Raw genomic sequence first — 16,028 nt, forward strand, 5'->3', positions numbered from 1 at the left:
TAGCTAGACTTAGTATAGAAAATCATTCAGCCTTCAGTGACATCAACCCATTAGAGGAGGTGTGTCTTTGAATGGAGATGACAGGGTTCACTCTAGCTAGCTTTAGAGCAAAAATATCACCCAGCCCTCCTCACCTACCATCTTAGATTTGGGTTGGAGGGAGTCACACATGCCCAGCTTGTGTATGATGCCTACACAATATAATATAAATAATGGAGAACTGCACAGCCCAAGCCACTCTAAGTAGTAGACACATCAATGGGGTTGGGAACATATGGGACCAACACCATAGGGCCAACTGCTTTACCTACAGCCAACAAGCCGGCTTGATCAGACGGGGTAGAGGTTGAGCAACAACAGAAACAACTTTACAGCAATCAAGGAATGGAGAGATAGTATTTTTTATGTCTACTTACAGCACAGTATTGTAATCACAATCTGGTGTTGCCATTTGAAATGTATCTATCTATCTATAGCCCGACGCCCCTAATCCCACAAAGGGTGGCCAAGCAGACAAAACGCCTCCAAGTCACTCTGTCACCCACCATTTGACTCCCCTCCCCCCAACTCACCCCCCTCACCTCATATACCTCCCAACTCCATCCCTCCACCTCATCCTCTGTCTACCCCTCCCTCTCCCTCCCTCTCCACCTCACCTACATACACCCTCTTAGTCAGTCTTTCTCATTCTCCATCCTCTCCACCATGTCCAAACCACCTCAGTGTATTTCTCCTAATCTTTTCAACCACATCCACATCTACCCCACAACGTTTTCCTTCACTTCTTCATTCGTCAACCTAGTCCCTCCACGTCTCACTCCACATGCTCCTCTCAAGTAACTCATTTCCACTGCTGCTCACTCTTGACTCTGTTCCCCCCCTCCCTTTGCAAGGTCCATGCCTCGCTTCCATACACATCAGGGTAGGGATCACAATACTATCATGCAGTGCACTTCTTAACTTCCATACTCACCTCCCTATTTCTCATCACTGCTTTCAGAAAATTGTACCAACGACCTTCCTTCCCTGCTGTACCCTCTTTCACGCACTTCCATCCCCCAAAGTTCCATCCTTACTCATCACACTACCCAAGTACTTCTGAATGCACTCACATTCTCCATATCCTCACCATCCAACCTCACTGCACACTCTGTGACTTCATTCCTCTCCAAACACCATAACTTTACTTTTTGTTTGACATTAACTTTCAGCTTCTCCTCCTCCTACTACACTGGTCCCAAATTCATTCACCAAACCTTGCAACTCCCATTCATCTTCACTCAACAATACTGTATCATCAGCAAACAGCAACACCGGAAGCTTTTCATAACAAAGTCTATCTATCTATCTATAGCCCGACGCCCTAATCCCGCAAAGGGTGGCCGCAGACAAAACGCCTCCAAGTCGCTCTGTCACCCACCATTTGACTACCCTCTCCCCATCTCACCCCCCCTCCCTTATAAACCTCTCAACACCATCCCTCCACCTCATCCTCGGTCTACCTCTCCCTCTTCCTCCCTCCACCTCACCTACATACACCCTCTCTTAGTCAGTCTTCTTTCATTCTCCATTCTCTTCACATGTCCAAACCACCTCAGAGTATTTCTCCTAATCTTCTCAACCATAATATCCACATCCATCCCCACATCGTTCCTTCTCCACTTCTTCATTTCGTCAAACCTGTCCCTCCACGTCCACTCCACATGCCTCCTCTCAAGTAACTCATTTCCAACTGCTCTCACTCTTGACTTGTTCCCCTCTTGCAAGGTCCATGCCTCGCTTCCATACATCAGGGTAGGGATCACACATACTATCATGCAGTGACTTCTTAACTTCCATATTCACACTCCCTATTTCTCACTCACTGCTTGATGCAGCTGTACCAACGACCTCTTCCTCTCCCTGCTGTACCCTTTCACGCACTTCATCCCCCAAAGTTCCATCCTTACTCATCACACTACCTGCAAGTAATTTTTTGAATGCAATCTCCATATTCTCCATATCCTCACCATCCAACTCTCACTGCACACTCTTGTAACTTCATTCCTCTCAAACACCATAACCTTTTACTTTTAAGCTTACATTAACTTTCTTCTTCGTGATTCTCTCCTCCTACACACTGCCCCAAATTCATTCACCAAACCTTGCAGCTCCCATTCATCTTCACTCAAAAAGTACTGTATGCTCCATCAGCAAACAGCCCATACTTGTGTCCTGTACCTTATTTTATTCAGGGTAATGTGGCCAGAAAGAAATAAAAATAGAGGCCAATACAACAATTCTGCATCCTTTCAATGGCACTTCTTTGTGACTAGCACCACATTCAAGTGGTAATATCTCATTGCAGCTCAGAACAACAGACCCTCAATACTGAACACTACTCACACATTCACTTAGACAGATCTGAGGACCATGGAGGAGGCTTCATTACATACATTCACCCATCATAGTTCTAAAAAGACAACACAAAAAACACAATAACCATTCCAGAGTAACACATCAGAAATACAGCCACCAAGTGTCAAATATGGTCACAAATAAGAAAACATTTTCAACATTTACATCCCCCCTGACTTCCTCCCTCCCCCCCCATGCTGTGCCAGTGTAATACAACCCTCAGTTCCTCCCATTAACCCGTTGATTGCGAGCCACAGCTCAGGCTGGGAAGCATCACATTGCATGCCATTGCTCAGGCTATGCTAACCTTCCAGTGGCCGTGCATCACCGCTAACTACTCCACCCACATGCAAACTTACGCATGGCGCTACGCAAAGATGGAGAGAGTTTTTTTTTTTTTTTTTTTCACCAGATGATGCCCTGTACAGGGTATGTTTAAATTTATAATAAAAAATCATCATCATCATCATCATCTGGACCTCCTTTCCCACCCAATGGCAGGGTGAGGAATAAACAAAAACTATATATATATATATATATATATATATATATATATATATATATATATATATATATATATATATATATGTATATATATATATATATATATATATATATATATATATATATATATATATATATATATATAAAATATACACATAGTTTCACTACTAATACTCCCCTATGCAAACATACACATGGCGCTACGCAAAGAGCCGGAAAAAAAGAGAGATTTTTTTTTTTTTTTGTCACCAGATGATTTGCCCTAGATGTTTATCTTCAAAGTTTATCATAAACAAAAACTAAAAAAAAAAACTTGTTTTGTGCACGAGGGGGTGAAATAAAAGCACAGGTATTGTGCAATTCAAGGGTTAACAGAAACACCTAATCTCTAACACTGCTGGGGACTAACACTAAAACACACTGCCTGGTGCAAACATACCATAATCAAAGCAACAGCAGATGCCTCTACATCACTTCACAACTCAACAATATGTACCTTCTCAACAATCCCTCACAATACACCCACATCCCACACCAGGCCAAAGCACACACCTTCCTCCCCAAACATCATATACTATTCTACCAACACTTCCACTCAACACCTCTGGGTGAACAGATCCCTAAACTTGCTGCAGATCACCATTATCATGTAAAGCAAAATCCAAACAGAAAATATCATGCCTCACATACACAAACTACAAGAAATCATTTTTCATTCATTCATCACCTAATCCTGTGTTGCCCCATGACGAGCGTAGGAGCCCGGGCCTAAGCAAGTTGGATCCCTGACCCTGCTAGATGAGAGTGACCAGCCTCACTCATCCCTGAGGGGTATTATGTAAGCATTAAATCCCAACCAGCCCCTGAATATTAACCTGCACTGGCTCAATCTGACTGCAGCATCTTAATTACCCACTAAACCACCAGCTGCCATAATGTGGCAACAAAACATACTTCATGGAAGAAACAGAACAACTCTTCAGCAACCTAAACAACACACCCATCATCTGCATTAACAGGCACATTATAAAGTTCCATAACATCATATTCCCTGCAGACAAACAACATCCCACGAGGTAACAAATGACAAAACAATCCAAACTATACTTCAAAGATTGCCCACATCACAACACAATAATACTGATAAAAAAGACACTCACTTCACACACAAAACACCAGCACAAGACTCCAAGAACTAAACAACTGAGTATCAACAACAAAATTAGTACAATAAAATATAAACTGGCAGGCCTTTGTAAAATATATAATCACTCCACAGACACCTCTAGGTTGTACAAGGCCCAGGCCACAAACTGCTACAACCTACAGCATCTTCCTGCAAAGAACAAGAAAACATACTGTACTCAATTTCCACAACACAAACATAAGTCACTTAACACCTAGACACACTGATTATGAAAAACATCCACCAATTCTGGACAACAACCCTCTTAACACAACCCTGTTTTAACTCAATCACAGTGTAATCCCCTTCACGCCAGAAATGGTAATACAGGCATAGACAGATAGAGAGAGATATCTAGATAGCTATAAATAGATAGAGATAGATAGAATCATAGGGCCAATGACATTAGGAATGACAATTACAGCATTTAAGACCACAAGGCATCTGGGTCCTCACAAATATCAGCAACTACTATAATGCACACTGGAGCATTTCTAGTACCGGTATTTGCAAACTTGGAACAATTGTCATTATAATTAAACCACAGACACAATACTCCCTTCTTCACTGAGACCCATTACACTACTTAGCAAACAATCCAAAATAACTGAATGCCTCATTCTCAACAAAATCACACCTCTTGTTCCCATTACTCCTGCACAACATGAAATCAGAGCACTGCACTCTACAGTACAAACACATTACTGATTAATCTCACACAATAAGCATCAGATGGCATGAACTCTGTAGAACATTCACAACATATACTGTACTTTTAAGAATAATACATATTAGTAAAGCTTTTGATACTATACCCCCAAATCAGACTAATTATATAGATACAGTATATAACACAAATACAGAAGAAAATGTCAAGTGATGGTTTGCCAACACTTTGGTAGAAAAAACACACATTACATTCCAGGGAGTTAACAACGAAGACGAAAATTCCCTAATAGAGAGCCACACAGCTAAGTACTGTCACCCACACCCTATAAATTATACATACATGATATTTCCACACTACAACCACCCACTAACACTGCCTCATATGACATCATAACAACCACACACACTACACTGCAATCACAGCCTGCACACTGCAACACGTCAACCACAACACTGCTGACTTGGGTAGAGGAAAAGAGGCTGACTACGGCCCCACCTAAATCAACCATCACACACCACCAGAAGTAATCATGAACTTAAGCACTCCCCCCACATCACACCTAAAAATCTACAGTGCCATCCTCCCCTCCAGCAAGGTCCTTGGAATGACATACATACATTGGGGGTCTTAATTATCAACTAACATAAAGCAGAACAACAACTCCCATTATATACAGTATGTGGATGGCGTTTTGATCAGTACTCAGTATAAATATTTGAAGGCCTAAAATAAATATGCTGAGTACTTAGCTGTAGTGTTGATGATATTAAGTGCAGGATGATGGCTGATTGCTGTTTACTGTCCAGTTGTGGGAAGAGAACTAAACTGCCTGGTGGCAAGGAGAGAACTGTACTCTCTGGTGTCAGGGAGAGAACTGCAGCTTCGAGCAGCTTCCTGCACAAAGTAAACTAAACTCATTACTGAATATATATAACTAAATATGTTGTTTTCTCCATGACCAGACATATCTCCAGTGATAAATAATATCTTAACCAAATTATGCAATACAAGCATTTATTTACAAGAAATGTGCTGTCGTGGGCAGGAAATTCAAAACCCGAAATCAACGACAGACCATGTAAAGGCTATCAAGAGTCACTGAACCCCCAGACTCAATGCAATCAGAGCAACTGCAAAGCCAAACTTTGGGTGACAAAAGAAACACTCTCAGAACTATACAAACAATATAAATCAGAGACATCCCATGCTTCTTTGGCATGGTCTTCCATCCTATCCAGTACTCAATACAATGCCTTGCATATCATACAGAAGAATACCCTATGCATCACCACTACTCCTACAGTCCACATACACATTTGAAACAAAAGTTCTCCCTCTCAGAGAGTACTTTCATTTGAGGAAAACAAAATTCTATACAGTAGCCTCTTTAAACATACAACACCCAACTTTACTTGGCACACTGAACAAATACCACACAAAAATAGTCAAAACTGTTACAAAAATATCCCACCTCCAAACACTGTAACACTAACAGTGAAGAAACACCGACACTAACTTCACATGCAGGGCATTACAACACCTCATTCATATCACCATACTAGAAACCATTATCCTGACATCACCCATCTTAGGTGTCCATAAATAGAGATGACTGAGTTCATTTAGCTAGACTTAGTATAGAAAATCATTCAGCCTTCATGACATCAACCCATTAGAGGTGTCTTTGAATGGAGATGACAGGGTTCACCTAGCTAGCTTTAGAGCAAAATATCACCCAGCCCTCCTCACCTACCATCTTAGATTTGGGTTGGAGGGAGTCACACATGCCCAGCTTGTGTATGATGCCTACACAATATAATATAAATAATGGAGAACTGCACAGCCCAAGCCACTCTAAGTAGTAGACACATCAATGGGGTTGGGAACATATGGGACAACACCATAGGGCCAACTGTTTACCTACAGCCAACAAGCCGGCTTGATCAGACGGGGTAGGGTTGAGCAACAACAGAAACAACTTGGCAATCAAGATGGAGAGATAGTATTTTTATGTCTACTTACAGCACAGTATTGTAATCACAATCTGGTGTTGCCATTTGAATGTATCTATCTATCTATAGCCCGACGCCCTAATCCCACAAAGGGTGGCCACAGACAAAACGCCTCCAAGTCACTCTGTCACCCACCATTTGACTCCCCTCCCCCCAACTCACCCCCCCTCCCTCATATACCTCCCAACTCCATCCCTCCACCTCATCCTCTGTCTACCCCTCCCTCTCCCTCCCTCCACCTCACCTACATACACCCTCTTAGTCAGTCTTTCATTCTCCATCCTCTCCACATGTCCAAACCACCTCAGTGTATTTCTCCTAATCTTTTCAACCACATCCACATCTACCCCACAACGTTCCTTCACTTCTTCATTCGTCAACCTGTCCCTCCACGTCACTCCACATGCTCCTCTCAAGTAACTCATTTCCACTGCTCTCACTCTTGACTTGTTCCCCTCTTGCAAGGTCCACGCCTCGCTTCCATACGTCAGGGTAGGGATCACAATACCATCATGCAGTGACTTCTTAACTTCCATACTCACCTCCCTATTTCTCATCACTGCTTTCAGTGTGCCAACAACCTTCCTTCCCTGCTGTACCCTTTCACGTACTTCATCCCCCAAAGTTCCATCCTTACTCATCACACTACCCAAGTACTTGAATGCACTCACATTCTCCATATCCTCACCATCCAACCTCACTGCACACTCTGTGACTTCATTCCTCTCAAACACCATAACTTTACTTTTGTTTACATTAACTTTCAGCTTCCTCCTCCTACACACTGTCCCAAATTCATTCACCAAACCTTGCAACTCCCATTCATCTTCACTCAACAATACTGTATCATCAGCAAACAGCAACACCGGAAGCTTCCAAATCTCACCCTCATTCATTAGGGCCACCCCCACATCCACTGCCCTACCTTGTACCTCCTTTACAACCCCATCCATATATATATATATATTAAACAGCCATGGAGACATTACACACCCCTGTTTCAGTCCCACATTGAGATCAAAGAACTCACTCAGCTCACCATCCACTCGCACCGTAGCCCTAGCTCCCTCGTACATACTCTTCACAGCACTCAACAATTTCCCCTCCACTCCATATATTCTTAATACCTTCCATATACCTTTCCTATCTATTCTGTCATAAGCTTTCTCCAAGTCCATGAAGGCAGCGTACACTTTCCTTCCCTTCTCTAGATACTTCTCCACTAAACATCTTAGAACAAATATTTGATCTACACACCCTTTTCCCTTCCTAAATTCCCCTTGTTCTTCTCCAACTAGCTCCTCTGTCATATGCCTAACCCTATCAATGAGTATTCTACCATATATTTTACCAGTCACACTAAGAAGGCAAATACCCCTATGGTTACCACATACTTCTCTCTCCCCTTTTCCTTTGTACAGAGGAACAATTATACCTGATTTCCAGTCCTCTGGAACCCTTCCCTCTTCCCAAGCCAATCTACACAACTTCCATATCCACTCCACAACTATCTCACCCCCATGCCTAAGCATTTCACCACACACTCCATCAATTCCTGGGGCCTTTCCCAGTTTAATCTTCTTCATCGCTTCCACTACTTCCGACCTACTGATCTCTTCCTCCCTCCTCTCATCTCTTCTTCTCCCAGCCATTCCCCAACCACTTATACTCACACTGCTCTCACTCTCTACATTCAACAAATCCTCAAAGTGCTCCTTCCACCCCCTCAATTTCTCTCTCTTCTCCACCAACAATCTATTATTCCTATCTTTCACTCCCCTACTATTTCCCCTTTCACACTGCCTTACTTTCTTTACCTCCTTCCAAAACAATTTCTTACTCTCCCTCCATTTCACACTCAGATTCCTCCCAAACTCTTCATCCACTTTCTTCTTACTCTCCTTCACCAGTCTCTTAACCTCCCTTCTCCTGCTCACATATACCTCTCTTCTCTCTCTCATCTTCTCCCCTACCTCTACTCGCCAACCATTCACCATATGCCTTCTTCTTTTGTTCCACAGCTCGTTTCACCTCATCATTCCACCATGCTGTCCCTTGCACACCCTTGCATCTCCTCCTCACTCCACAAACCGCCTCACACGCTGCGCTTATCTCTTCCATGAATATCTTACATACGTCTTCTACCCCTTCCATCTGCTCTAGCTCATACCTTCCCAATCTTTCTTCCACTATGCTCTTATACTCTGTCCTCTTCTCACTATCTTGCAATTTCTCCACTCTTCTCACAGGAGCTGCTTCCTCCTGTCTTCCCCTTCACCTCCTCAACCACTTTCTTTGCAGCTCTACCTTGACCATCACTAAGTGATGGTCCGAGACTCCATTCCCCCACCCTCTTCACACCCTTGCATCCAACACTTGTCTTCTCATTCGCTCATCCACACACACGTAGTCTATCATTGCCTTTCGTTCAACAAGTTCACCATCCATCCTCCTCATTACTCTCCATGTATACCGGTGGATCATCTTATGACGAAAGTAGGTGTTGGCTATTGCCAACCCCTTACCAGCACAGATGTCCACCAAAGCACTACCATTCCCATCTACTTCAGCTGACACACCCCACTGACCAACCACTCCATCCACTCGTACATTCCCAACTTTGCCATTCATGTCTCCAATCAACAGCACTCTCTCGCTCCTCTCAAACTTGTCCATACATGCTTCTACTCTCGCCCAAAACTCATCTTTCACTCTTGCCACTCGATCCTCTGTTGGAGCATACACACATACAGTCGTCCATGCTTGTATACCTACTTTCATCCTCACCCATACAATCCTTGCACCCACTGTTCCATACTCTCTTATATTCTCCTTCCACTTCTTGCTTATCATCAGACATACTCCCTCTCTTGCCCTCTCATTCTCACTGACTCCCGCACATATACCTACACCGTATTCCCATTCTCTCATCCTTTCACCTTTCCATGTAACACTCATGAATTATCAATATATGCCTGCTGTATGGAGGGATGGAGTTGAGAGGTACATGAGGGAGGGGGGAGTGAGTTGGGGAGAGCGCAGTAAAATGATGGGTCACAGAGCGACTTGGAGGGGTTTTGTCTGCGACCACCCTTTGCGGGGTTAGGGTGTCGGGCTATAGATAAATGGGAGACAGGCATCACTGGGTGACCATGGCTGATACATACATGGTGGAGACTTTATAAATGATACGATTCTAGAAAATAACACAAAGGTCAATGGACCAGTTGAATATTTGTTCAAATATACAAACCCCTGAACACACTCCAAAATCTTACAAAGAATGTCCTAAAACAAATCCAAACAAACCAACAGAATAACCAAGCCTGTAATAAACCCTCAACTACCAACTGGACAAATTACCTTAGTATCATACATAAACCTTCATTCTATTGCCCCATATAACTAATGGAGAAACTTGTCCTTAACTTAATACAACCTCTTTGGGTATGGTCACACCGAACACGATGAGCGGGGTGACTTGAGTGGGGAGGGATGAGGCGACACAACAAAACACACTAAATCCTATGTAGGTGGCCACATAGAATGAGCGGGGACATTTGTCGCCCCGCTCAACCTCCACGCTCGTCGTTACACGATACAGCATGTTCCAAAATGTCGCGCACTGCCTAGTGACGTCCCCACTCCCCAGGCATTTTGTCGTGCTGGTACTGCGTGTTGGGTTGGTTGGGTTCTGGTAATTATGTCTGCTGAACACCATATTGGAGCCATGTACCACGGGAGGGCTGTGTGGGATCCAAGTGATCCACTCCACAAGAATACTCGAGTGTTGAAGAAACACTAGAAAGATATCTGTGAATTACTGCATACAAATAGTAAATTATAATCGAACATTATTTTGTCATAAGAATGCATAAGTAAAGTTTGTTCCAACATTGGTATAAAACCTATAAAGGACCATTAATGTCAAAAAATTCATACTAGTATTTAGTGTTTGGTTTCTTTTGTTATTCCGTAGCTATAAAACTAATAAACAGATAAGCATATACACTATATATATATATATATATATATATATATATATATATATGTGTGTGTGTGTGTGTGTGTGTGTGTGTGTGTGTGTGTGTGTGTGTATATGTAATAAACCGTTTCAGTCAACCAACACCATTACCATACAGTATATATCTCATATGCACATACTCAACACTTTCAACCAGAAACGACCAATCCACAATAACACATATTTTACTAAGGCTATTTAATGATGATAAACATAATCCACTCACTTGATCCAGTGCTGCCTACTTCTTCCCAAGGTGACTCTAAACTGAGTCACAAGTCTAATGGTTTCCTGTACCCATGAAACCATCTACACTGCTAGGCAGTAACCATATAACCAAATAACAGGGTGATGAGGAGCCTACTAGAGTGCCCCTATTAACTATGTGGAAATGCAAATACAGTGTTCATCCTGGAACCAAACCTTTACACTCTTCCCTGCACCTTGCTGTGGGGAGGCACTATCAACCACACAATAGGTTCACAGCACAGGACGGCCCTATAGGAGGTGGTTGCTTGTTTGTGATTGATGGGTCCAGTCAGTAAGACAGACTGGTATTTCTCTACTACTGCTACTACCAGACTATTTCTTTTTTCTTAAGTCCTTACTAAGCTGATCAACTTTACATAACAGGAACTGTTACAATTAATAAAGTTACTCTTATCGATGCTTTCCAGGACATCACTTCTTACTGTGCCAGCATAAGAGCACATTTCCCCATCTCCAGGTATGCTGTCAGAGTCCTTTGTACACTGTACACTGCCAACCTGGGCCACTACCATTATCATTAGAATTAGTTGGATGTTCGGCTTCTTCAACCTGAAGATCTTCAAGTACAGATGTAGGCATCTCAGTGACAAATTCTGCTTTGGTGGCAGTACAGTGTTTTTAAGTAGATGGACAATGCTGTTATTGCTTCTTTGTGGTCAGTTGATAAGACTGATGGCAATCAGCACCATCAGTTCATTATTTATGGCAGGGCTATTCAACTGGAGGCCCACAGGACAAATCCAGCCACTGAGTCGTTTTTCATTGGCCCTTTGATGTGCTCAGACGAATGCAAATAAACAAACATAAAACAGAAAGTTTTGCATTTTTTTTCTTATTTTTATGCTCAGCGGACAATGTAAAATCAAATTATAAACTTTTCATTTCATATAAGCATTTACATAGAGGAAAAATGGAGTCAAAATAAATGTATGGACCTTCTGTCAATGTGAGTTTCATAATGTGACCTTACTCCTGAAGTACTTGAATAGCCCTGATTTATGGTGTACGTTTTGCACAAGAATTTTCTCTCTTTCTCTCTCTCTCTCTCTCTCATCTGACCTACCGAGTGCAACGACATTATCACCACACTGTGTCCACTGTGCCATGTAGTAAGCACTGTAATGTGGCCCAAACATTACCTGGGCCACATTAACTTTTCTGCTTGGCTGAAGAACCAACTGAGGGAGGGTTGTTAATAAAGTCATTTTGTTCTTCATGTAATGGATGTGTGTTTCTGCCAACTGCTGTTCACACTGGATGAGCTGTTGGCAAATAAAATATCATATTAGTGCTTACTTTTATACCAGTAAATCTCTCTCATAAACTAGGTGAAACAAATCCCAGCTTTAAGCTACAGTCATAATTAAAAATGACATCATTACCACAGCAAATGTAATAGATGTGGATATTTTATTAAAAATGAGGGAAGGTTCATCATCATTCATCATCATTCCGACCTCCTTTAGGAGTAGCAACGTCCCAATAGCCTAAGTCTGCTCACTTCAACGGGCAACTCTTCCATTTGCTCATCATTCACACCCACAAAATCCTGGCTACATGAGATAGGCCCCCCCAAATTTCACCACTTTCTGTAGCATCACATATACCTATCTGGCAGACTTAATTTAGTTAAATGATAGCAGTACAAAGAGAGGGGGGCTGGGAATACAATCAGTGATGGATTTATGGGAACAGGAGGGATGGACAAGGGGCAACTGCCCAGAGCATCCATGGTTTGGGGGCCTCCACCAACCATGTGCTGTTTTGTAAGATACCAGGGACAGATCCAGAGGGGGGCCAATGACACTTAGGGGATACCCAGAGTATCTTTATTCCTCCAAAGTGGTGTGGCTAATACCATTAGGCTTAAACAGTCCGTCTCATTTGTTTTTTATGCGTGGAAGAAGGAACCAAAGGCTGAGCCCGCATTAACGTTCCTTTCATGAAACAAAAACAATACAAAAGACAGCCAAATTCAAGATCCATTCATGGTCAGTATTTATTGATAATATTATACTGTTAAGATTTTAATTATTGACAAGGGCCACCTCACACCATCAGCATCTCAGACAAACCTCACAGGCAGTACAGTACTGTCATATTATGTTCTTGACCTTTGTTTCAGGCTTCTTTCCTTGGATGATTCTACATTCATTCTTCATTTTAACTCACTGATGATGACTGCAATTCTATCTATCTATTGCCAGACGCCTCAATCCCGTTTGGGGTGGCCACAAACAAATCGCCTCCAAGTCCCCCTGTCCCCCGCCATTTCACTGCCCTGCTCCCAACTCACACACCCCTCTCTCATATACCTCTCCACCCCATCCCTTCATCTCATACTCGGCCTCCCCCTCCCTCTTCCCCCTTCCACCTCACTCATATACACTCTCTTCGTCAGTCTTTCACCCTCCATCCTCTCCACATGGCCAAATCACCTCAGTGTGTTCCTCATAACGCTTTCTTTCACATCCACATCCACACCACAACGCTCCTTTATATCCTCATTCGTCAGCCTGTCTCTCCACGTGACTCCACAGGCTCCTGTTAAATAACTCATTTCCACTGCTCTCAGTCTTGACTTGTGTCCTTCCAACAATGTCCAAGCTTCACTTCCGTACGTTAGAGTTGGTATCACAATACTGTCATGTAGTAACTTTTTCACTTCCATGCTCACTTTCCTGTTTCTTATCACTGCTTTCAAGGAACCAGCAACCTTTCTTCCCTGCTGTACACTTTCAAGCACTTCACCCTCCAAACCTCCATCCTTACTCATCACACTACCCAAATACTTAAACGTACTCACATTTTCCAATTCCTCACCATCTAACCTCGCTGTACATTCACTAACTTCACCTCTCTCAAAGACCATCACTTTACTCTTCCCTACATTCACATTTAGGTTCCGTTTCTTACACACTCTTTCAAACTCATCCACCAAGCCTTGCAGTTCCCCTTCGTCTTCACTCAACAACTCAGTATCATCTGCAAACAACAGTACAGGGAGTTTCCAAACACTATCCTCTCTCACCAGGGCCACTCCCACATCCACTACCCTACCTTGTACCTCTTTTATTACCCCATCCATGTACAGATTGAACAACCATGGAGACATGACACGTCCCTGTTTCAAACCAACTTTCAAAGAGAAAAATTCACTTAGTTCACCATCCACACGCACTGCAGCCTTCGCACCATCGTACATACTCTTCACAGCATTCAACAACTTCCCATCTACTCCATATATTCTTAATACTTTCCACAATCCTTGTCTATCCACCCTGTCATATGCATTCTCCAAATCCACGAAAGCCGCATACAACTTCTTTCCCTTCTCTAGAAACTTTTCCACTAAAGATCTAAGAATGAATATCTGATCTACACAACCTCTTCCCTTCCTAAAGCTTCCCTGTTCTTCTCCAACTAATTTCTCTGTTCTTTCTCTAACTCTGTCTATAAGTACCCTACCATACACTTTTCCTATTATACTAGGAAGACAAATGCCCCTATGATTACCACACACTTCTTTTTCCCCTTTTCCTTTGTACAAGGGAATAATTATACTTGACTTCCAATCCTCCGGGACTCTACCTTCCTCCCAGGCCAATCTGCACATCTTCCACATCCATTCTACTACTATCTCTCCCCCATGCTTCAGCATTTCACCACACACTCCATCAATTTCTGGGGCTTTCCCCGATTTAACTTCATTGCTTCCACAACTTCTATCCTACTGATTTCTTCCTGTCTTCTCACCTCCCTCCTTCTCCCAGCCATTCCCCAGCCACTTATACTCGCAATACTTCCATCCTCTACGTTCAACAATTCCTTAAAGTGTTCTCTCCATCTGCTCACTTTTTCTCCCTTCTCCATTAGTAATCTACCATTTTTATCTTTCACTCCCCTGCTAACTTCACTTCCACCCTGTCTTACTCTGTTCACTTCCCTCCAGAACATTTTCTTACAGTCCCTCCACTTTACACTCAAATTCCTTCCAAATTCCTCATCCACTCTCTTCTTACTCTCTCTTACTAATCTTTTCACCTCTCTCTTCCTTTCCACATATAACTCTCTCTTCCGCCTCTCAACCTCTTCCACGCCCCTACTTCTCATCCATTCATTGTATGCTTTCTTCTTTTGTGCCACAGCCTGTTTCACCTCTTCAGTCCACCACACTGTTCCTTGCACCCCCCTCCTTCTTCTCTTCCTTCCACACACCACATCACATGCTGCACATATTTCTTCTGTAAATATCTTACACACACCTTCCACATCTCCCATCTGCTCCAATTCATATTTGCCCAATCGTTCCTCCACTTCTCTCTTATACTCTGCCTTTTTCTCATCCTCTTGTAACCTTTCCACTCTCCCTGCAACTACTCCTTCCTCTCGTCTTTCCCTTCTTCTATTCCTCCATCTCACTTGCATCCTAATTCTGGCCACCACCAAGTAGTGGTCAGAAAGTCCACTCCCCCAACCTCTATACACTCTTGCATCCTTTACACATCGTCGCATACTTTCATCCATACACACATAATCAATCATTGCCTTCCTTTCATTCAGTTCACCACCCACCCTTCTCATCACTCGTCATGTATACCTGTGGATCATCTTATGCCTGAAGAGGGTATTGGCTATCACCAACCCCTTCCCAGCACAAATGTCCACTAACGCACTCCCATTCTCATCTATCTCGGCAGGCACACCCCACTCACCAACTATTCCATCCACCTTCACATTCCCAACTTTACCATTCATATCACCAATCAAAAACACTCTCTCATTCCTTCCAAACTTTTCCATGCAATTAAATATAATATTTATACTCTCTCTTTTCCTAAAATGTGTGTTGCACACAGTCATGTTCATTGCCTCCTCAAACTCGAGTATACTTTCCCCTTCCTGATTTCCTGTTCCATAAGCACATCCCGCAAGTATTACTTTATATCCTTGAGCTACTTCACC

The sequence above is a fragment of the Coenobita brevimanus genome, chromosome 10, assembly GCF_032717465.1.
Source record: "Coenobita brevimanus isolate Jiangsu-jjx chromosome 10, ASM3271746v2, whole genome shotgun sequence".
Classification (NCBI taxonomy): Eukaryota; Metazoa; Arthropoda; class Malacostraca; order Decapoda; family Coenobitidae; genus Coenobita; species Coenobita brevimanus.